This window comes from Dromiciops gliroides, chromosome 1 (genome assembly GCF_019393635.1).
Source record: "Dromiciops gliroides isolate mDroGli1 chromosome 1, mDroGli1.pri, whole genome shotgun sequence".
Taxonomy (NCBI): domain Eukaryota; kingdom Metazoa; phylum Chordata; class Mammalia; order Microbiotheria; family Microbiotheriidae; genus Dromiciops; species Dromiciops gliroides.
Genome location: NC_057861.1, coordinates 4,836,080 through 4,859,184, shown reverse-complemented (window position 1 = coordinate 4,859,184; position 23,105 = coordinate 4,836,080). Strand labels below are relative to the sequence as shown.

General features: G+C 48.1%; 1 protein-coding gene across 7 annotated transcripts in view; it reads right to left on the bottom strand.

Annotated features, from left to right (window-relative positions):
• ARVCF (ARVCF delta catenin family member) overlaps positions 1–23,105 on the bottom strand; it is a 206,971-nt gene that overhangs the window by 138,211 nt on the left and 45,655 nt on the right. For 5 of the 7 annotated variants that reach the window (XM_043987399.1, XM_043987423.1, XM_043987414.1 and 2 more), the window contains exon 1: positions 13,151–13,258. The gene's annotated coding sequence lies outside the window, so the exon portion shown is untranslated. Of the gene's footprint in view, positions 1–13,150; positions 13,259–23,105 lie in introns of those variants that run through there. The other 2 variants (XM_043987457.1, XM_043987449.1) reach the window with 1 other exon arrangement.

Here is a 23,105-nt window from a genome sequence, read left to right as displayed (position 1 = left end):
AACCCTGGAAGCTGTTCCAGCTTCTCTTTGAAGATGTTCAAGGATGGGGAGTTTGTTCCCAGCCCCTCCTCCCATGGGCTGGTAGATGTTCAGCAACCCAGGGGCCATGGTGGAATGTACGCAAGACACACCCTGAAGCTGGAACTGCATTAGTCACACTTCCCCCATCGCCTTCTTAAGTCCTGGCACTGTAAGCCGGTGTGAGCTGCCTCTAGGCCCCCTCCCATGGCAGGACACTTTGGGGCAGCTTTGTTGGGAAGCTTTTGCTTACCCTGAGCCCAAACCTGCCTTTCTCTGGTCTTTGTTCTCAGTCTTTGGGGGCCAGGGAGAAGCCCGACCTCTCCTCCGAAGACACTCTCCAAATACTCCAAGATAGCCATCAACCCCCGAGTCTTTGCTTCTCCAGGCTGAGCGTGCCGGCTCCCTCCCCATCCGCAAGTTCCAACTTGCCCACGTCCCTCCTAAAGTGTGGGGCCTGGAGGTATTCGTGCTGCTTCATATAGAGACTGACTTGTCAGAGGTTTTTATGAAGCCTTCAATTTGTCTGAGTGTCTGAGGAAGCACTCAGGAAGACCCAAGTTCAAATCCGTCTTAGCCACTCATTAGCTGTGTGACCCTAGGATGGTCATTTACAACTGTTTGCCTCAGTTTCCCCAACTATAAAATGAAGATAACAATAGCACCTACCTCTCAGGGTTTTTGTGAGGATCAAATGGGATAACAATTATAAAATATGGCTGGCACATAGTAGGCTTCTTCCCTCAGTCCCCTATCCTGGGGGTCTTGAAGGGGGGGCTAGACAAACATTTCAGTGGTGAAGTAGAAAAGGCTCCTGCTTTAGGGAGTGGTTGGACTAGGTGGTCCCTGGGACCCCTCCCACTCCTAATATTCACAGATCCCAGAAGTCTTGCTATTTTCAACATTTTCTATACCCCGAGATTGTTTAATTCTATTTTGCCCCATCTGTACCAATCCTTGGGCCACAGCTCTGCTCAGCAGAACAGTCAGGGCTTGGATCGGTGAGCCAAGGTGGGCAAGGGGGCTCCGTCCATCAGTTGGCCCCAAAGCCCGCTGCAGCCTCTCTGGACAGGTGGTATTAGGCGGAAGCAGGCCGAGACGCAGACCAGTGTGATGATTTTCTTCCTCTCTCTCCCTTCTTTTCTTAGCTGGGATTTCACACTCTCCTCGGTGATGTTAACACCCCCACACCTCCCATTCTGGTCCCCTCTAGCCCACTTCATTAACATGCCACTCACCTCCGCCCCTCTACGTCAGCCCCAAGCCATCACTGTTCCCACAGAGGCCTGCTCCTTTGCACAAGTTGGTTTAAAAATCTGATTAAGCTTCCCCCTGGTCAATCCTTGAACCCCAGAGAGAGCTCTGAGCCTTTCCACTCTATCCACCTCAAAATCCCCATTGCTTTGGTTTCTTTACCTGTCTTTTTATTAGGGATTCAAGGTAATTTCCCAGATCAAAAACAACAAAAACCTCACTTTCTGAAAGATGAGCGATTTAAGGCTAAGATTTAAACATATCAGTTCTCCTCCCAGTTTCAGATGTGAAGGGTGGCCCTGCAGAGAGAAGGCTGTTGTTGAGAATGGAAAAAACCAAACAGAAAGACTGGCGCATGGGGCAGGTGGCGGGGACCTGAATCTGCCTCCCGGTCTGGCTGCTTCCTGGCGGCTGTCCCTGGGAAATCCTTTCCCTCCCCAACTAGAGCCTGAGGAGGTACAGTGGAAGAGATGATCTCTAGTTCTCTTCAGTCTCCAAGTTGGGATCATAGATTTAATGGGTCTAGTAGGGACCCTAGAGGGCTTTTAGTTCAGGCTGCTCATTTTACTGATGCAAATACTAAGGCTCAAGGAGGTTAGATAACTCTGGCCAAGGGTGGGAGCCCAAGCATTGATTAAGCACCTACTAACCCAGGTATTGTATTAGGTGTTTTTCAAATATTATCTCACTTGATCTTCACAACAATTCTGCAAGGTAGGTGGTATTGTTATCCTCATTTTACAATTGGGGAAACCGAGGGAGACAGAGGTGAAGTGACATGCCCAGGGTCACATAGCCATCCAGATTTGAACTCAGATCTTCCCGACTCCAAGCCCAGCACTCTATTCCAGAAAGCATCTCATCATTTTCAGTTCAACAAGCAATCACATTAGGCACCTGATATGTGTAGGCGTTGTGCTAGGCCTAGGGGATACAACAAAAAAAAGTCAACCAGTCCCTGCTCTAAGGGAGCTTATAGCCTAATGCCTGCACAAAAGTTTGGCAGAGGTGGAAATGCAGGCAATGTCTTGGTAGAAACCCCCATACCTCCTACCACCTTTGTGTGCCATTGACTCTGCTGCACTGCCACCCCATGGTGTGCTAACACCAGCTGCTGCACTGCCAACCCTGGTGTGCTAACACCAGTTCCTGTTTTATTGTATCTAAACCTGGAGTTGGGGGTGGTGGGAAGATGATGAATAAATAAATTCTTTGAATGGCATTCCCCTCTCCTTCCTCCCCCACACTTTTGACACAGGGCAGCTGATCAATAAGTATTAGTTGATATGCCTGTTAACTCCTCAGTTCCGGAATTACTTAAGCATTTCTGTAAAAACAGCCCCCTTTAAAGCAATCCTCTGTCTGGTACTCTTTTGGCAATTTCATGAAGCCCATGAACTTCTTTTCAGAATAATATTTTTAAATGCATAAAATAAATAAGATTACAAAAGGAAGCTAATTATTGGGAAATACAGTTTTCAAAATATATACTAAAAAAACCCCAAACAAACCCAAGTTCATGGGTCTCTGGTGGAGAACCCCTGCTTTAAAGGGAGGCAGATGGAGAAAGTTCAGGCCAGAGGAGTTTGCCAACCAGAGCCCCTTTTCCATATGCCCAGGGAAGAGTCAGCCAGGGCGGTCAGAGGAAAGCTTGCCCCTGTCCTCTTCCCCCTGACCCTGCTTAGGGGATGGGCTGGAAATCTGGTCAATGGAACCCTCCTCCTCTCCCCTCGGGCCAGCAGTCCCTCACTTTCCACTCACAGGCAGTAATACAGCTTTATCCAATCTTTCCAGTTGGGTACTTAGGGCTAGAGAGCTTTTTATTACCCAAATCTCTGTGGCTGACACTGAGAATTAAATACTGACACGCTGGGGGCCCAGGATGGAGAACAATGGCGCCTCGGGCAATTAAAACAAATTTGGATCAATTAGACCCGTAGTTGACCCAAGCCTTCCTACAACCCCAGTTCAGAAGTAACATCAATTGTGTGTGAAGGGGAGGGGGTGAAGTGGAGGGAGGACTATTTAAAAACAACATCATTATTATCACAGCCTGAGGCCATTTCTAAACTGTGAGCAAAATGTTTGTAGTAAATCACTAGGTCTGGCCACAGTCTCCAGCCAAGAGGCAGGGGCAAAGGGAAGGCTCCCAATGGCTCATCTTGGAGATGATTCCCTTCCCCTATGTCTCACCCCAAGAAAGGTGCCCGCCTAGCTTGTGCCACTCCACAAGGGGCTGAGTGTCATGTGCTGCCCGAGGCAGGGTTGCTGGTGCCAGTGGGGAAGCCTCCAGGGAGGAGGAAAGATAATTGTTGCCTAGGGCAGAGAAGACAAGACTCTAGGTGGGGAGAGATGTGACAATCAGCTAAGTTACCAGAGTCATTGAGGGGGCATTTCTACCCACGGGAGTGATGGTGGGCTGGCCACTGGACTCAAACCAAGGGAGTCCACCATGAAAGAGTTAATTCTCTGTCCCAACACTAGTGGTTGATGCTCATGGAGGAGGGCCCACGGTGTAGGGAGGGTGAACTTGGTCTTCCTCAAGTCTACTCCCCAAACACCAGCCCACCCCATATGTGCCTGCCTAAACAACTTCTCCCACCATTCCTCCATTCTCCTGGGACTTCCCAAAGCTTGCTTGTTTCCTTCTGCTGCCCTCTACCCAGAGGCACCTTTTATCCTGAAGGCTTAGATGCCTTTTTCTGGTTGGCATGTTGACCCTGCTGCCTCACCGGCCCCCTGCCAAATCCCAGGATCATTGGGCACTAGCGGGTCCACCCACAGGAGTGGGTATGAGCTGGAGGGTTTCCAAGAATCCAGAATGAGGCAGGGGCCATCAGTGCATGAAGATCCCTAATGAAGCCACTGCCCAATAATGACCCCATCAAGTCACCGGAGCCAAGTATAGGACATAAAACCAAATCAAAAACGCCCCAGTGATCTTGAAGCATCGGGCTGGAGGCTGGGGAAGAAGAAGCTGTTGTCAATTTTACACTTCCCTTGGAGCAAACCACACACCGGTGAATACCTGATCTCCTCAGCAGATGTGTCAAATGACTTCTCCTAATGATGAGAAGTTAATTGGTACTAAATATAGAAATTACGCACACAGGTAGATGCAGCTATGAATTTTCATCTTCCAAGCCCAGGTCCGGCTTTGACACTCCCCAGTGAAGCCATCAGGATTCCAAGAAGTGGGGATGATCTTCTCTGTGACAGCTGAGCCTTTACGAAGGACCTCTGCTAACACTTGGCCGTGGTGTGGTGGAGCAAAGCCTATGAGATAGTGCTGGTCCATCCTAACAGGTGGGAAAGACTTCCTAACTAGGGTTATTTTGTTATCACTGTGATGGGTCAGACTCACTGATGAAATCATCTGCTGAGGCCCGGTTGAGGAGAGACAATTTCTACATCAGCCCACAGGAACTGAATGGTGGGTCACAGTGGAAAGAGCTCTGGCGCTGGAGTCAGACATCTTAGATTCTAGATCTACTTCTGATATTTTGTGTGACCTTAGACAAGTCACTTCCCTTCCCTGTGCCCAGTTTCCTCCTCTGTAAATTGAGGGACCAGATGGCTTCTGAAGTCCCTTCTAGCTCTAAATCTATAAACCATAAAACCATGGCTCTTTGGAGTATTGAAATAAGAATAATTGGGGACTAAATAGATTTGGTGGCAGGCGGTCTTTCCCCCCTTTTCATGTTTTCAGAAATGGTCCTTCCTTATCATCAACATTGACTGTTGACCTACTGTGATGGACTATATTCTTCTCACCAATGCAAGGGCACAGAAGAGTTCCAGGGGACTCGTGATGGAAGAGGATCTCCAAATCCAAGGAAAAAAAAAAAAGAACTGCGGAGTATAGATGCTAAATGAACCATACTATTTCTTTTGTTTTTGGTGCTGCTGTTTTTTTCTATTTTGAGGTTTTTCATCAGTGCTCTGATTCTTCTCTTATAACATGACTAATGCAGAAATATGTTTAATGTTATCATGTGTATATATATATATATATATGTATATATATATGTATATATATATATATATATATATATATATATAAAACCTATATCAGATTACCTGCTATCTAGGGGAGGGGGGAGGGAGGGAGAAAAATCTGAAATTGTAAAGCTTGTATAAACAAAAGTTGAGAACTATCTTTACATGTAATGGAAAAAAATACTTTATTAATTAAAAAAAAAAAGAAATGGTACTTCCTAAAGCTGGATGACAGCTTAATGAGGCTTGGTCCACAGGAAAGGGAGGCGAGGCCACTGTGCAGACCCCAGTGAGATCAGTCCCAGAGAAATCTCTAAGTGGGACTTTCTGGGGAAAGCACCTCTGAGCCTGTGTGTGGTGTGAGAGTCTGGTACTGAAGTTATGCTGCCATAAAACAGTCCTTCTCCTGACTGGCCTGAGATGGTTGGAACCTTCTCTCTTGGAAGGTTCTGCCTGGGGGAGTTCCTGCTTCCAAGAGAAGGGAGCTCAAGGGTTCACAGCCTGAGAGTTCAAAGGGACCTCAGATGCCATCTAGTCCAACCCTCTCCTTTAACAGAGAAGGAAACTGTTGCCCAAGGTGGCCTAGGGAGTATCAGACTGTTCCTCTGTCTCTGGAGCAGAGAATCCAAATTTTTTGTCCTTAATTTCATTGTTAAGCCTAGAGGGAAGATTTGGATCCACAATCTCTAATCTGAAGAGAGAAATGGTACCAGCCTCTCTGCCACGGGCATCAATCCATTATAACCCGAATGTGTTCCGACACCAGCAGCTACAGTCAACAAAGGTTGAGCAGGCAATGGAGCAGGCCAGCCTGAGGAAGGCTGGGTCAGGGAGGCCAAGGATGCCTGGAGAGTGAGGCCAAGGCTGAGTCACAGAACATGGGAATAGGGTCAGGGACCGTGTCCATATAATGTCAGCCCAGGAAAGGGCTCCAATCACCTCCTCTTACAAAGAAGGAAACCAGTTCATATGGTCGGATGCTTGAGAGATGGCTACATAGGTAAAAGAATCACGGGATCTCACAGTTGGAAGGTCCTGGCCAGACCTGATTTAGATGGGAATGGAGTGGGATAGATATTAGGGGAATTCCTCGTAATCTGGCCTCAGACACTGCCTAGCCTGCACAAGTCATTTCACCTGTGTTTGCCTCAGTTTCCTCATCTGTAAAATAGGGGCAATGATAGCGCCTACCTCCCAAAGATTGTGAAGATGAAATGAAATAATATTGACAAAGCACCCGGCACAGTGCCTAGCACATAGTAGGTGTTTCCAAAATGTTCCCTTCCTCCTGGGGGCTAGAACTAAAAGGATCAATATTCTCTTCCCCCCACCTCTCTCTCTCTCTCTCTCAACATTCTTTCTTTGGCGAGTTACCCCGACCTGAAGTTTGTGCTAGGGTATACTCTAAATGTACGTAAAAGGGTCCTTAAACTCCCATACAAGCACTCAAGGTAATAAAGATGTACCAGGTAGGACAGGCTTTGTCTCACCCCACAGGAAATGCAGAAAGATGCAAAGGACTCAAAGGAACTCATAAGCTGATATAGAAAACACATAAAGCATTCAAATGGCCCATAAACATCTCCCAGGAAACAATCATATTTTGTTGCTGCTGAACAAGCAACAGCGCGTCCCACTGAACCTGCGCTATTTGAATCACTCACTGTAAGCTTTCAGGGAAGGGGGGGGGCACAACTCTCCCTTACGTCCCCAAGCCATGGGGTCCCTTCATGGTTCCTGGATCGAAGGGGCCAAAAGAGGGATCCTTGTATTTCTCCAGGAGGAACCTGGTTCAGGAAGTCCCCATTCTTTAGGAAGAAAAGTCCCTGAATGCTCAGCCTCTGGGGGTCACAGAGAGAAAGGGCCTCATCCAAGGTCATCCAGGTCCTATTAAGTGTTGCAATCTGGCCAGAATGTCTCTAAGCTGGCCCAGTATGGATAGCACAGAACAGAGTCAGGAAAACCAAGTGTGAATCCTGCCTTACACCCTTGACTAGCTGGGTGACCCTGGATAGTTCACCATGCAGAGCACTCCAGGAGACCAAGGAGAAGCTGTGTGCTGTGGCAAAAGGAGGTCACAAACCCATACTGAGACACCCCCAGACCCACACTGGAGTACCTTGACCTTGTAAAGGATGCCATAACCAGTGTCAGTTGGCACCTTTGTCAGATTTCAGGAAAAAAAATAATTTAACAATCATTAGACTACCTGACTACTACTACTATGACAGAGAGAGAGACAGAAAGAGAGAAGAGGGAAGAGACAGACAGAGAGAGAAAGAGAGAGAGACAGAGAGAGAGAGCAAGACAGAGAGACAGAGAGAGAGAAGGAGAGGGAGAAGAGGGGAGAGAGAGAGACGGAGACAGAGAAACACAGAGAGAAAGAGAGAGAGAAGAAGGAAGAGGGAAGAAACACAGAGAGACACAAAGAGACAGAGACAGAGAGAGAAGAGGAGAGAGCCTAAAAAGCATATTTCAAGAAATCTTAAAAAAAAAACAACTGCTCAGATCTTTTAGACCCAGAAGGCAAAGAGGAAACAGAACCTACTGTTCGCCTCCTGAAGGAAACCCCGCTGTGTGTAGGGGAGTAATATAGTTGTGGAGGACGCTGGTGTGAAAAGACAAGCCCCGACAATCTATCCCTCCTTTCAAGAATATCAGTTGAGTGGAAATAAGCATCTTTCTTTTTTCTTTTCTTTTTTTTTAAATAAGCTCCTTTCTTAAGCACTCCCTCAGCCCTGGAGAAAGGCTTCATGAAATAATAACACTTTCTAGGCCTTCTTCAACCTCCCAGAAGTGACTCCAGCAACTTGGCTGGACAGCACAAGATACTTCTTGGGCACAGGCCCCTGGGCAAGATTACCCAGACCTTGAATGGTGACACTAGAAGGCCAGAAAGTAGGTTTATTAGTGGCCCTGTGGAATTCTGCTCAGCTATATGAACTAGCATTACAACTCTCCCCATTAGGAAGGCCATCACCAGAGTAGTAATGTCCCCAAAGTGGAAGGTGCGATTAAATCTCTACTCTACAAGCCAATAAACTGAAAACAAGGAGACCGGCCATTAGGGTCTCTTTACCTCTTTCTCTGATGGGCTATTGGGCATTTTTTATGTTATACCAAGAAAACCCAAGGATTTTTTCTTTGGGCCCCAAACTTGGCCTCTGAGAACAATCAGCGCCTGCGGGTTCTCATCGCATTTTTCAGGCTTTGCTCATGACGTGACCTTGGCCTCTGAGAGCTATTGTCAGCACCTGCTGATACTCACAGCATTTTTCAGGCTACAATGGAGAAAGAGAAAGCCTTTCCCCAGGTCCTGACCTTGGCCTCTCCTCAGTGGCCATTGAAACGTATCGATGAATCAGCTCCAAGGAGGCAACAACAATGTTGAAAAGCCAGGAGCTCATGTTGCAGGGTGAGGGACCTAAGGGTTGGCAGGTGCTCAGATAATCAGCATCGCTGCTATGTTTTTCTGGCCCACTGAAAGTCTTTATCTGCACTCCCGCCCCCTGAGCTGACTCACCCCTTGTCTACACCTGAGTCCTCCCACACTCTTCTGGACTAATGCCTCTGCTACTGATGGCTTCCTAAAGTTGGAGCAAACACTACCCATCCAGAATCTCTGCCCATCGTCCATCCTCTCCCTGGTCTGTGGCCAGGCCCAGCCATTGGAGTCAGCATGAATTAATAAGCCCTACTTAGATAGGGTTAAGTGCCTTCCCTAGTAAGTATCTGAAGCTGGATTGGAACTCAGGTTTTCTGACTTCAGGTCCAGAGCTCTCTACTGTTTTTGTTTGTTTGTTTTGTTTTGTTGTTTCTATCTACTGTTTTTTGGTGAGGCAATTGGGGTTAAGTGACTTGCCTAGGGTCACACAGCTAGTAAGTGTTAAGTATCTGAGGCTGGATTTGAACTCAGGTCCTCCTGACTCCAGGGCCAGTGCTCTATCCACTGTGCCACCTAGCTGCCCCGTTTCTACCTACTGTTAACCTGGCTGCCTCTAGGGCTAGAATTGCCCACAGATCTCCACCTTCCTCTGTAGATTATCTCCATTTAATTTTGTCTCTTGCTTCTTCTCTATGCCTAGTTCTCTGCATGTTGTCTCCCCATTATACTGTGAGCATCTTGAGGGCAGGACCTATCTTTTACCTTTCTTTGTATTTCCAGCCCTTAGCACAGTGCATGGTATATAGAAGGTGCTTAATAAATGCTTGTTGACTTGACTTGACCATCACTTGAAAAGGCAATTGTCCTTTCCTTCTCCCTCCTTTCCTGCCAACCCCAACTCTGGGGACCCATCTTCAACTTTGCTTCCAATTTCAGGCCACGGGGGTATTCCATGGAAACTCATTCCTTACCCTGAGGATGTCCATAAGGTGTGACCTTCCTCAGACCTTCCGGCCTCCCAGGAAGCTCTCTCCCTTCTGTTTCTCCTCTCTCAGGGTCTGAGCTTTCTAAGGGGCAGGTGACATTGGAAAGGGCCTATGATAGCTCTTAGGTAATGGTCATTCTCTGCCCTGGTTGGGTCACTCCTGTGCTCAGCTCTGAGTCCTGCATCTGAAGAGAGATGGTGGTCAAAGCAGAGCAGGCTGGGGCAGGGTGACCAGATAAATTGATCAACAAGTATTTGTTAAGTATCAGGCAGGATAGAAAGATCAATAATAATAGCATCTACGGGGTCAGCTAGGTGGCACAGTGGATAGAGTACTGGCCCTGGATTCAGGAGGACCTGAGTTCAAATCCAGCCTCAGACACTTGACACTTACTAGCTGTGTGACCTTGGGCAAATCACTTAACCCCAAATGCCTCACAAAAAAAATAATAATAGCATCTATATAGTGCTTTACAAATAATAACTTATTGTCTCCTCACAACAACATAGGGAGGTAGGTGTTACTATTATATCCACTTTACAGATGAGGAAATTGAGGTAGAAAGAAGTTAAGTGGTGTCTTTGTGAGTGTCTGAAGAAATTTAATGTCATATAACTTTTCATTTCTTTTTTTTTTTTTGTGGGGCAATGGGGGTCAAGTGACTTGCCCAGGGTCACACAGCTAGTAAGTGTCAAGTGTCTGAGGCTAGATTTGAACTCAGGTCCTCCTGAATCCAGGGCCAGTGCTTTATCCACTGAGCCACCTAGCTACCCTAACTTTTCATTTCCAAGGGAAGCTGTGATATATGAAAGGGGGGAAAGGAAGAAGGGGTAGGGGTGAGGCAAATTAAGTGACTTTCTCAGAGTCACACAATTACTGGGTGAATGTCTGGAGTCAGATTTTATTCAGCTCTTCCTGCCTTCTTGCCTCAAGGTTTCATGTTCTATCCACAGGGCTAGCTAGCCACCTCTGACCAAAAGGAAACAGTCTTTACCCTCAGGATGATTTGGAGAGAATTGTTTTGCATCCCTGTAATTAGGGAAGAAAAAAATATTAAATTTAAAAGAAAAAACTTGAATTCATGTGAAGAATGTTTGAAGGAACTGAGAATGCTGACCTCAGGGAAGGGCAGATTGGGATGGAGCAGATAAATACACATGTGGCCTTCAGATATTTGAAGGGCTGTTCCGTGGAAGAAGGATTAGGGTGGTTCTGACTGGACCCAGAAGGAGAATTGGGACCAGTGAGTAGAAGTTTCAGGGACACAGATTTGTGCTACAGGGAAGAAATTGTTGATAGTGAGAGCTATACAAAAATAAAATGGGTTTCTTGAGAGTAATGAGTTCCCTGTCATTGGAAGTGTGCAAGCCGAGGCTAGATATCCCTCTGTCAGGGATGCTCCAGAAGGGAGGCCTGCCTTGGCTGGATGACAGGCCAGGCCCAATTCCTATTTCAATTGCTTCCAGACATGGTGGGCTTCTGTGGCCAAAAACATCTTCCTCTGGTGGTCAGTGCCCTGGTGATGAGCCCCTCCCTCTTCAAACTGGAGGCCCTTAATCTGCCTCCAGGCCCATCTGATCATCTTGTCTCCTCCCCATCCCATATCAATAACCTCCTTTGGCTCCCTAGTACCTCCAAGATCAAATGGAAAATCCTTTGTTTGCCTCTGAAAGGCCTTCACAGCCTGGCTCTCTCCTACTTTTCCAGTTTAGTTCCACCTTATTGGCCCCGTGTAACTCTTGGATCCAGTAACACTGGCTTCCTGTCTGTTCCTCACACAAGACATTCCATCTCCCACCAACAGGCATTTCCCCTGGCTACCCCCGTGGGGAGCCTCCCAATCTTTGCTCAAAGCTATACTCTCTATTTTATTTATTTATTTAGGCAATTGGGGTTAAGTGACTTGCCCAGGGTCACATAGCTAGTAAGTGTCAAGTGTCTGAAGCCGGATTTGAACTCAGGTCCTCTGGAATTCGGGGCCGGTGCTCTATCCACTGCACCACCTGGCTGCCCCCTATACACTCTATTTCAAACCACAGAGGGCCTGTGCTTGTGAACGTGGAAATGGGAAGAGTCATCACCACCAACGTCTGACCACAGAGATCGTTCCAAGGGCCACACAAGCTCATCCAAGTCAAGAGGCAGGGATTAAGCACCTACTTTGCACCAGGCCACCGAGGCAGCCTACCACAGTGAGAAGAGAGCAGGAGTCAAGATTCCAATTCAAGTCCCCCCTCTGCCGCATATTGCCTGAGGGACCCTGGGCAAGTGACCTAACTTCTCAGTGTCCCCAAGAAATCACTCCCTAAGCTGCCGAACAATTGCTGACCTGAATCTGTGGGGGGAGCTTCCGCATTCCCCAAACTAATGAAATCAAGGGTCCAAAGGAAGAAAGATGTGGGATACTGAGCTAAAAGGAAAACAAACAAAAACCCCCAACCAGTGCCTGCCCTCAAGAAGCTTACATTCGGACACAACATGTAAACAGGCGAATGAATGCTAATTTGAGGAGGAGGTAGAGAGTACTAATAACCATGAGGAAGCGGGGAGATCACGTGGGTACCACATCCTGGTACCAGATTTCTTATTTAGACGACTCATGTTCTCCACCTGACCTTGGCCAGGACATACAGAGTCCTGAACTGGAACCTTAGAGATCATCGACTCCAATCCTTCATTTTATAAACAGGGAAACTGAGGACAACCCCCCTGACAGAATTCAAGCTCCCTGAGAAGTCAAGTCCCCAAGGACTCAAACTCCTTAAACAGAGAACGTGTTGGGTAGCCATTTCTCCAAGTGAATTGCCTCCTTCTTGGCTTTACTCAGAGGATCCGGCCAGTGAAGGCCCTAGTTATGAGGGAGTCTGTCCAGGAAGCTTTTCCCAGACCATGCCCCCCCCCCCCCAGTTTCCCACAAGAAGCCGTAAGAAACACTTTTACCAACACTTTCCTCAATCACCCATCTCAGGATGACTCTGAAACCTGAAGCTTGGGGAAGTGAATCTTCCCCACACATTTAAAAGCTGGATGTGTCTACACTTGCCCTCTATGGCCCTGTTTAGAAAAACAACAGGTGAGAATGCCCTCACCCTTCTATCCATCCTCCCGGTGCCTGCATCCCTGGGTCTGGCACTCAAATGTGCGGCTGTTTGGCTGCTTCCCATAGACCCCCGCCCCCCTGCCCCAGCAGCTGAGCATGGCTGGCACCAGATCCCAATGCCCGGTGGTGTTTCTGAGGCCAGCCAATGCAGCTCAGCCCCAACCTTCGGCCCTGTCCCCCCTCCTTCCCAGGGTCAGGAGGGCTTGTTTACTCCTGCAGTAAGAACAGTGAGGACCCTGGGCGTTTGCTCCAGTGCCCCTGGTACCACAGCCTAATGAATGCCGCGGGCGGGGGGGTGTGCAGCCCTGGGCAGCTGAGGGGGAGGAGGGAGAAGGACTGTGGTGGCCAGGGCCAGAGCCACAGGAAGGGAGGGGCCCTGCTGGGGAATTAAGCAGAAGCAGACAATACCTTTCCCAATTGACTTTTCCCTCCCGGGGGATGCTGGAGAATCAATGATTTCCCTCCGCTGGCCTTCAATCCGGAGGACTTCTGGCTGGTCAAGGGAGGGCTCTGTCAAAGAAAAGGGAGAGAGGAAAAAAACCACATTCAGTCAGGAAAAAGGAAGCAGACATGTTTACTTAAGAGAAGAAATCTGGAGGAGAAAAGAAACCACAGGTTCAGAAAGCAGCCTTGTCTCATCTGTCCGGGGATCAGTCCGGGATCCCAGAGAAAGTAAATACTTGTGGGATTTGCAGACAGACAAAGGCCTGGAGGGTCACCACCGGTTGGGGTAGAAACCTTAGAACAGGGAATGTCTGCGCTGGAAGGGACCCTAGAACAGGGAAGGCTGGGGGGCGAGGGGGAGGGCTTAGAATGTGCAATGTCTGGGCTGGGGGGTGAGGGGAAGGGCCTTAGAAGAGGGAATATTTGAGCTGGGAGGGGCCTTAGAAAAGGGAATGTTAGAGCTGGAAGGGGCTTTAGAACAGAGAAAGTCAGGGCTGGGAGGGGCCCTAGAACAGGGCATGTCAGGGCTGGGGGTGTTGTCTACTTAGAACAGGGAAGGTCAGGGCTGGGAGGGCCTTTTAAATCATCTAGCCCAACAGTTCTCAAACTTTTTGGTTTCAGGATCCCTTTATATTCTTTTTTTTTTTTTTTAGTGAGGCAATTGGGGTTAACTGACTTGCCCAGGGTCACACAGCTAGTAAGTGTTAAGTATCTGAGGCCGGATTTGAACTCAGGTACTCCTGACCCCAGGGCCAGTGCTCTATCCACTGCGCCACCTAGCTGCCCCATCCCTTTATATTCTTAAAAATTATTAATGATTCCCCAAAAAAAGAGAGAGAAAAAGACCTATCTGTACAAAAATATTTCTGGCAGCTCTTTTTGTGGTGGCTAAGAATTGGAAATCAAAGGAATGCCTATCCATTGGAAGATGGCTAAACAAGCAGTGGTATATGATGGTGATGGAATATTATTGTGCTCTAAGAAATGACAAGCAGGATGACTTCAGAAAGGCCTGGAAAGACTTGTATGAACTGATGTATTGTGAAGTGAGCAGAACCAGAACACTGCACAGAGACAGCAATGCAGTTTGATGAAGAGCTGTGAATGACTTAACTCTTCTCAGCAATACAATGATCCAAGACAATCCCAAAGGACTATTGATGAAACATACCATCCACCTCCAAAGAAAGAACTGATATATATATATATATATATATATATATATATATATATATATATTTTTGCTAGGCAATGGGGGTTAAGTGACTTGCCCAGGGTCACACAGCTAGTAAGTGTCAAGTGTCTGAGGCCGGATTTGAACTCGGGTACTCCTGAATCCAGGGCCAGTGATCTATCCACTGCGCCACCTAGCTGCCCCAAGAACTGATATTGATGGAACACAGACTGAAGAAGGCGATTTTTCACTTTCTTTCATTTTTTTCTTTTATTCAATTTTTCTTATATAAAATGACTAATATAGTCATGTTTTACATAATCGTACATGTATAACCCATATCTGATTGCATACTGCCTCAGGGAGGGGGGAGGGGAGGGAGGGAAAGAAGGAGGGATAAAAATTGAAACCCGAAACTAGGAATAAAAATGTTTATTAAAAACAATGATTGGGGGCAGCTAGGTGGCAGTGGATAGAGCACCGGCCCTGGAGTCAGGAGGACCTGAGTTCAAATCCTGCCTCGGACACTTAACACTTACTAGCTGTGTGACCCTGGGCAAGTCACTTAACCCCAATTGCCTCACTAAAAAAACAAACAAACAAAAACGATTGGCAGAGGAACTACTAAGAACATGGCTGGATAGAAATATAACACGCACAGAAGTATGAACAAATTATTGATGATCCTAAAGAACTTTTGCTTCTGTGACTTGGCTCTATTGATATTTACCATAATAAAAATGAAAACTGATCAAATTGAAAATCCATATTTTATTCATTCCTTTTAGAACAACCAGGACCCATCACGTGTTCACACAAATAACCAATTTTGATGAAAAACAACTACATTTTCCAACACACAAAAATAATTAGTGAGGAGAGTAATTGCGCAACATATTTTTGCAAATGTCTTTAATGTCTGATTACAAGAAGGCAGCAGGGTTCTCCTAATCAGCTCCTGTTTCTTCAACCTGTTGCAATGTATTGTTCTGATTGAATTGTATGAAGAAAACCCAGCTGCACACAGATATGTAGCAAAAGAGGGAGGAGTGTTTTAGTAAGCAAATAACGCCTTAGAATGATGATGAAAATAGTTCTGATGTCTCAGACTCCCTGACAGGGCCTCAGGGACCCCCGGGAATCCTCAGACCAACCTCTGAGAAACTCCACTCCCATTCAAGCCACTCCTTTGGTTCAGGGTGACCCTAGGCCTAGAACCCTGGGCTCCAGCACCCTTCCCCCAAACTCTTCTGATCTCTGAACCTGGTGGCTGAACAGACCGGACAAGAAGTCAAGTCACCAGCTGTGGCCAGAAAGAGCCGGCTACTTGGATGTCAGGACGAGCAGACCTGCCTCCCTCTGAGCTGGGCAATGCCATCCTCGGTCCAGCTTTCCAATCTGACACAGACACTAGCCTGGCCCTTGCAGTTAGCCACACAGGAAGGGGAGCCCCACCTTCTGCCCAGGGAAAGCTGGGGAGATTTCAGGCAGGGCAAAAAGGAAGCTGCCAAATGTTTGTCTGGGTGATGAAAGAACCTCTATCTATGGCACAGAACTCAAGGCTTTGGTCACAGTGGGTACCGAGTTAAGTCAAGAAGTCAACAAGCATTGATTAAATACCTACTGTATGCAGGCACTGAGCTAAGCTCTGGAGACAGAAAGAGAGGCAAGAACATGGTTCCTGCCCTCCAGTAGCTCCCATTTTAATGGGGCAGACAAAGATTGCTCCAACAAGTCCTAGCTGTGGGATTGAGGGGTAGATGGGGGAGGAACTGTGAGGAACAGGACACAATGTGATGAGGGTAAGAAGGAAGAAGAACACAGACAGTGGGCTAGTTGAAGCCTGCCTTCTGGCTACTATCAGTCAATCAAGGAGCATTTATTAAGTGCCTGTGGTTTGCCTGACAATGAAGACAAGAGCCTCTTGGATTCGTTCCACCTGTGAATTTTCCAGATTGACTCCAAGGATCAATGCACCCCTAGGGTGAGAACGGCCTGGGAGGTGGTCTGGTCCAAGCTCCTTATCTTCTAGATGTGTTCTTGCCTCAGCCCACCTCTCCAACTTCCTCCCTTCCTTCATGTCTGAGCTCAAGCAGCCCCTTCAACACACAGCCTTTCCGGATCCCCCCAACCGCCAAACCACCTGGCAACTACCAAATTTAAGTGCATTTCTTTTTATTCTCTTTCTGCTTCAACAGTTCATTACATGTACACATAGACTTGCTGTTTTCCCCTTCGGAAGTGACGAGCTCCCTGTGAGTAGGGATTGTTTCAGTGGTTTTATTTGTATTCCCAGAGCCTAGGACAGGACTTGCCACACAGTAGGTGCCTAATATGACTGACTGATCTAGGTAAGTCATGCCTCTCCGTGACTCAGTTCCTTCCTCTATAAAATGTACATAAATACATCCTCTTCTTCCCAGGGCTGATGTGAGGAGGCATAAGGACAGGGACTTGAATTGTGATTTTATTGTCTGTCATATGGAATTCCCAGGTTAGCAAATTCCATCCACCAATGCAGGTGAACACCTTCCTTCTCTGCAACTTACAGTCTCAAAGAGCTGCCCAGTGGCACACAGGGGTTAAGGGGTTGGCTTTCAAGCCTTAGAAAAACAGGAGCTGGTTCTATTGTTATCTCAGGAAAGGGTTTGCCGTGAAAATGGGGAAAATGGAAGGGAGAAAGATTGGCCTCCATCCTCACCTACTCTCTGCTAGGACCTGAGCTAGTGTTGGGGATACAAAGCACCCCTCCCCCAAAATGATTCAGCCTTGAATGTGAAGGCACTTTGGAAATGCTGACACTGTCAGGATGGGAAGAACAGTCTATGGCGCCATTCACGTGGGAAGTCCTAGAGAGTAAACAACCTTCCTTGTTGTAGACTGGCATTTCAACTGTAACACAGCTTTAGGGAGCTGTCTGGGGGTGCTAAGAGGTAGAATAATTTGCCCATTGCTACCCAGCTGTGAAATATCAGAAAGACAGAGCTTCCTGACTCCAAAGCCAGCTTGCTATTCATTGTACTACACTGCCTCTCACGACGAATTGCCATCACCTACATCCATCCTTCCACCCATCCAATCAGCTGTCTGCCAAATCACTTCATCTATCCACTCACTTCTCTATCTATTCATCCATCCATCCATGCATCTCATCATCCATCCATCCACGCCATCCCCACCCACCCACTCACCCATGCATCCGTTCATAGATTTTAAGATGTAGAAAAGACAGTGTATGACCAAGTGAAGGACTGTGGGGTTCAGACCAAAGAAAGGAAATCATTGAGCCACAAAATGAAGAGCTATAAGGGGCCTGTGTGACGACACAGCCCAATTCCTTCATTGTACACATGGAGAAACCGAGGACCTGGGAGGGGAAGTGAGGGGGGCCAGTCCAGCTCAATTCAATCCAACAAGCATTTGCTAACTGCCCCCTATGTGCCCAGGCTCTGTGTTGGTGCCAGGGTTAGAAAAAAATGAAAACGAAACATTCCAGCCCTCCCCTGGAGAGACACAACCTAGAAAATGGGGAGGAGGGACACTTGCTGAAGGAGGAGGGAGGGAGGGAGGCATCTCTAGAGGATTAGGGTAGACTGCTCGGATCTCTCACATGCCCAGCTCTGCAAACAAGCCCACACGTCTTCCCCAAAGGAAGAGATAAAGCGGTGTTGGACGTGCGCCAAGGCCATCTTCACAAATGGCTTCCCCCCTCCCCCGCCCCCAACCCTCTCCCCCAGCAGAGACCTTGGTAGTGGAGACAGGTCTGTTCATCAATGGACGCCATGGCTGAGAAGCTGGTGCCAGGAAATTGTCCACCAATATTACACGAGAGGGGAAGTAAAGACGTCCGGATCCACCCATACGTGCTGTCAACCACAGCCCGGCTTTTAAAGCACCAGCCAACCCATCCAGCCTGAAATCTCACCCAAGTTGTTCTAAGAGGGTCATCTATCAAACACACCGCCACCTGAGAGACTTCCCACCCCCAGGAATACAGCAAGGCTTACACGCCCTGGTGTGGTCACACCCTTTCCATCTGCATCCACGACTCTCCCTTCTAGAAGCGCTTTAGGATTCGCCAAGCACTTTTTTATCTCACAGGATTCTGGGAGTTAGGCTCTTATCATCCCTCTTTTATGGATGAGGAAACTGAGGCAGACAGTAGCTCGCCCAGGGTCACACAGCTAGTAAGTGTCCGAGGTTGGACTTGAATATGTCTTCTTCCATACTGGGTCACCTAGCTGCCGAGGGCATTCCCACCCCACTAGGTAGGTGTGTTCACTCGCGAGTGTGTTCACACTCACCCAGCCATATGTTGCTTCTTCAAGGCATAGAATGTGTTTATCATTCCTACATACATGCCCCCTGGTGCACGTGCACGTGCGCGCGCACGCACACCTTATACCAGAACTCTTCACTCATCTATATGCCAGCATCTTCACACCATTATGTTGATGGAACAGAGCACATTCCAGGATCACTGAATTTACAGCTATCAAATTACTTTAGAGAGGGCCTAACCCTGCTTCTTTAATTTACATTTTTATCAATCTCCTTTGTTGTGACACCTTCCGAACACATTTCTCTACCCTCCCTCTCCCAGCCATCCTTCATAACAATGGAGAAAAAGGAGAAACACAATCAATCTGAATTTCTTTAAAAGACCTACTATGTGCCGGGACTGACTGTGCTAGGTGCAGGGGAATGACACTACCCCCACTCTGCAGAAGCTTACATCATATTCACGTTCTGGGACTTGTTTAGCAGCCCCTCCCATCCACAGCAGCCCCTTCCTAAGGATGAGGGAACTGAGGTTCTCAGCAGGGGAAGCAAGTTTATTTTAGCATCTCACAGGCTTAAAGCTGAGAAAGCCACTGGTCGGGTCCCCTTATTTTTCAGATGAGGAACTTGCAGCCCAAAGAAGAGGCGAGTGACCTGTCCAAGGTCACACATCCAGTACTTCTCTGGATTCAGGTCTAGTATCCTTCCCATGCCACCACCTCAAGGCCTCCGAGGTTGGAATGAGGTTCCAGAATGTGACCTTTATACAAACAGGGAGCCCGCGACGAGCTGACCTCCACACACAGAGGCTTCTCGGACTCAGATAACAGCAAAAATGAAAGCGATTCCTGCTGTCCACCCAACTGCCAACGGCCTTTATTTAGCCGGGAGATTGGACTGAAAAATGTCCACTGGAGAGAGGGGGGAGATGGAATTGAACTTTTATAACCTGACATAAAGGTTCCCCAGCCTCGATTAAATTGAAAGGGGGACACGGTCACCTCCCGTGCAAATCGAAAGGAATTTTTCAGGCTTACAAGCCAATATTGAATTTCATTTACTTGCCTTGATGAATGGGCTCATTGGCCATCCAGTTCATTACAGATCCCAAGATGGGAGATTGGAGATTTTAAATTCTCCCCCGTGCAGAGGCCCCCCTCCTGCTTATCCGCTGTGGAGGGGTCCCTTCTGATGGGAGTGCCCAAGCTATGACTATATAATGTGAATAATAAATAGAGTCTGAGGTTGAGGGTCACTCAAGGAAAAGGGTACGGTGGGTGTGATCTGGCTGTGATTTGTTATGCACTAAAAACAGTGTAAGAAAATTGCTGGCCTAGCCACGTCCTGGGAAGGAGGGACGGCCTGAGGACTCTCTGGGGATCTCAATGTCAAGAGACCCAAGGGAAGGCTATCAGCTAGCTAGGTGGATGGACCCCATGGGAAAGGCTTACTGGCAGATCACAGGCTTGTCGATTTAAAGCCCAAAGGGGCCCAATCGAATCCAGCACCTTCATTTTGTGGATGGGGAAAATGAGACCAGGCAGCTTAAGTGACTTGCCCAGCGGTCATACAGCTAGTGTGGGAAGTGGGATTTGAACCCCGGGCCTCTGACTCTAGAATCAGTATTCTTCCCACTGTGCCACCCTACCTCCTCAATTGTTATCATCTGGCATTAAGGTTTTAAAGACCTGGTGGAGAGGAGGGTGAGCAGATGTGGATGGGCTACAATCTGTATTCTGGGAGGGAATGCCTCCATGAGGGAGATCCCAGCTCCTCAGGCATATAAGAGTTCCAGAGTGTGGCCGGAGCTTCTCTGCCTGGATCCAGAGGATCCTCACATGACCAGCTGGTTGTGAGTCTGGGACTGCAGAATGGACAGGACTGTCACGTCAATTGCTCGATCCAACAACAAACGTGTTAAGCACTAGGTACTGGGGACCTAAGACAAAGATGAAAGAATCCCTGCTAAATAAACACTTGTTGGCATCACATCCTCAAACATCCTCACAGGATACAGAGCTGGAAGGTCCTGAGAAGCCACTGGGGCCAATCCTCTCACTTTACAGATGGGGAAACTGAGGCTCACACAGGTAGTAAGTCTCAGCAGCTTGATTTGAACTCAGATCCTCTGACTCAAGGGAGAATGCTTTTTTCCCTGTACCAGACTGTCGATTATCGTCCCCATTTCACAGATGAAAGCAGCTAGTATAATGGATAGTGTTCAGGGAAACCTGAGCTCATTTTCTGCCTCAGAGACTTATCAGCTGTGACTCCTGGCCCCGCCTCCTGAGCCTCCTTGACAGTCCCCTGACAGCCCCTGTGGATCCTTTCTTTCCTGATCCTCCTGACTTGGAACCAGAAACCATGATCAAACCCACTGTGTCACTGTTCCTGGCTGGGCTGTGTCAATCTACTCCCTTCTGGCCTCACTTCCCTGGCCACCACTCCCCTGTAAGTATTGCTTCCCCCATTAGAGTAGGCAGTTATCAGGTGCAATGTATGGAGCATTGGGACTGGAGTTAGGAAAACCTGAGCTCCAATCTGGCTTCAGAGAGGTCCTAGCTGCGTGACCCTGGGCAAGTCACTTAACTGAAGGTCCCCTCCAGCGCTAGAGCTAATATCATACTACTTTGTGACATGAATTTCAGAGAAATTAAGTGATTTGCCCAAGGACTCACAGTTGGGTCTGTGTTGGAGCTGGGCCTCACCTCTAACTGCAAAGCTTCATCAATCCTTACCTGTCCTAATCACCCAGCTGAGACTGAACCTAGTAACTGCCACACTTACCCAGGCAATGTCTGTTGAATGAATGAGCCACCCCTGCCAACTTCCCCAAGGCCACGCTGACCTTCTCCGCAAACTGAGAGCAGCTTCCATGGAGGGGTCCGGAGAAAACAGCTGCCCCCAGGGCTCCCCATCTTTGTGGTCCTCTGCCTGGCTGGCGGCCAAGCCTAGGACACCAGTGGGCAGGTCAGACCTCAGACAGAGACACTGGCGAGATGGCTGGCCTGGCAGAAGGCTAATCACCTGTTCTGGAGTTCAGGAGATAGCTCAGCAATTAACAGAGGCCCAAGGCTGACAGGTGGGGAAGTAGTAACTCTGACCACAGACACACCCTCACAGAGGATCCTGGGAAAGCTACACCAGCCCAGCGATGGAGGAGGTCATGGAGCCCAGAATGGGAATGGCAAATGCAGGAAGGAACACAGAACAGAGAATGTGAGAGCTGGGAGGGCCTTAGAACAGGGGATGGCAGGGCTGGGAGGGGCCTTAGAACAGGGGATGTCAGGGCTGGGAGGGCCTTAGAACAGGGGATGTCAGGGCTGGGAGGGCCTTAGAACAGGGGATGTCAGGGCTGGGAGGGGCCTTAGAACAGGGGATGTCAGGACTGGGAGGGCCTTAGAACAGGGGATGGCAGGGCTGGGAGGGGCCTTAGAACAGGGGATGTCAGGGCTGGGAGGGCCTTAGAACAGGGGATGTCAGGGCTGGGAGGGCCTTAGAACAGGGGATGTCAGGGCTGGGAGGGCCTTAGAACAGGGGATGGCAGGGCTGGGAGGGCCTTAGAACAGGGGATGGCAGGGCTGGGAGGGCCTTAGAACAGACAACTTCAAGCCCAGGTTCTCTGTGTGCAAGCCCAGGGCCCTTTCTCCACCATTATGGAGCAGGTTGCTGTCTGCCCTGGTCCCCCAAGTCTTGTAGCCCCCTGGTAGTCCCAGGTAGGAGGCAGAAAGTGCATAGATGCAGGGGCTGGGGAGGGGAGACAGGGGAGATCTCTCACTTCAGAGTCAGCAAATCTGGTTTCAAGTCCTGGTCACCCATTGACTTACTAGCTAAGTGACCTTGAACAAGTCACTTCCCAGTGCCGAGTCTCCATTTTCTCATCTGTAAAATGGGAGAGATGATTTCTGGACAACAAACTGTGGCTGGAATTGAATGGCAGGAACAAGCAGACAGGGTTCATGATTGCTGGGAAACTCTATAGTCCTTTTACTGACCCTAAGCTTCTCGATTTATTTATTTATTCATTCATTCATTCATCATTTACTTACTTATTCATTTATTTATTTGTTTGTTTATTAAATTGATTTTTTGGGTGGTGCAAGGAGGGTTAAGTGACTTGCCCAGGGTCACACAGCTAGTAAGTGTCAAGTGTCTGAGGTCAGATTTGAACTCAGGTCCTCCTGAATCCAAGACCAGTGCTTTATCCACTGTGCCATGTGGCTGCCCCCAAACAGCTCCATCTTAAAATAGTCAGTGAGTCAATCCGCATGTATCAGTACTAAGTAAGCACTAGGGATACAAAGAAGGACAAAGACAGTTCCTGCCCTCAAGAAGCTTACAGTCTAATGGGGAGACAACAAGCAAACAACTAGGTCCATATATACAACAAGATATATCAGGAGATAATCTACAGAGGGCAGGGATGGGGGAGGGCTTCCTGGAGGAGGTGAATTTTAGTTGGGA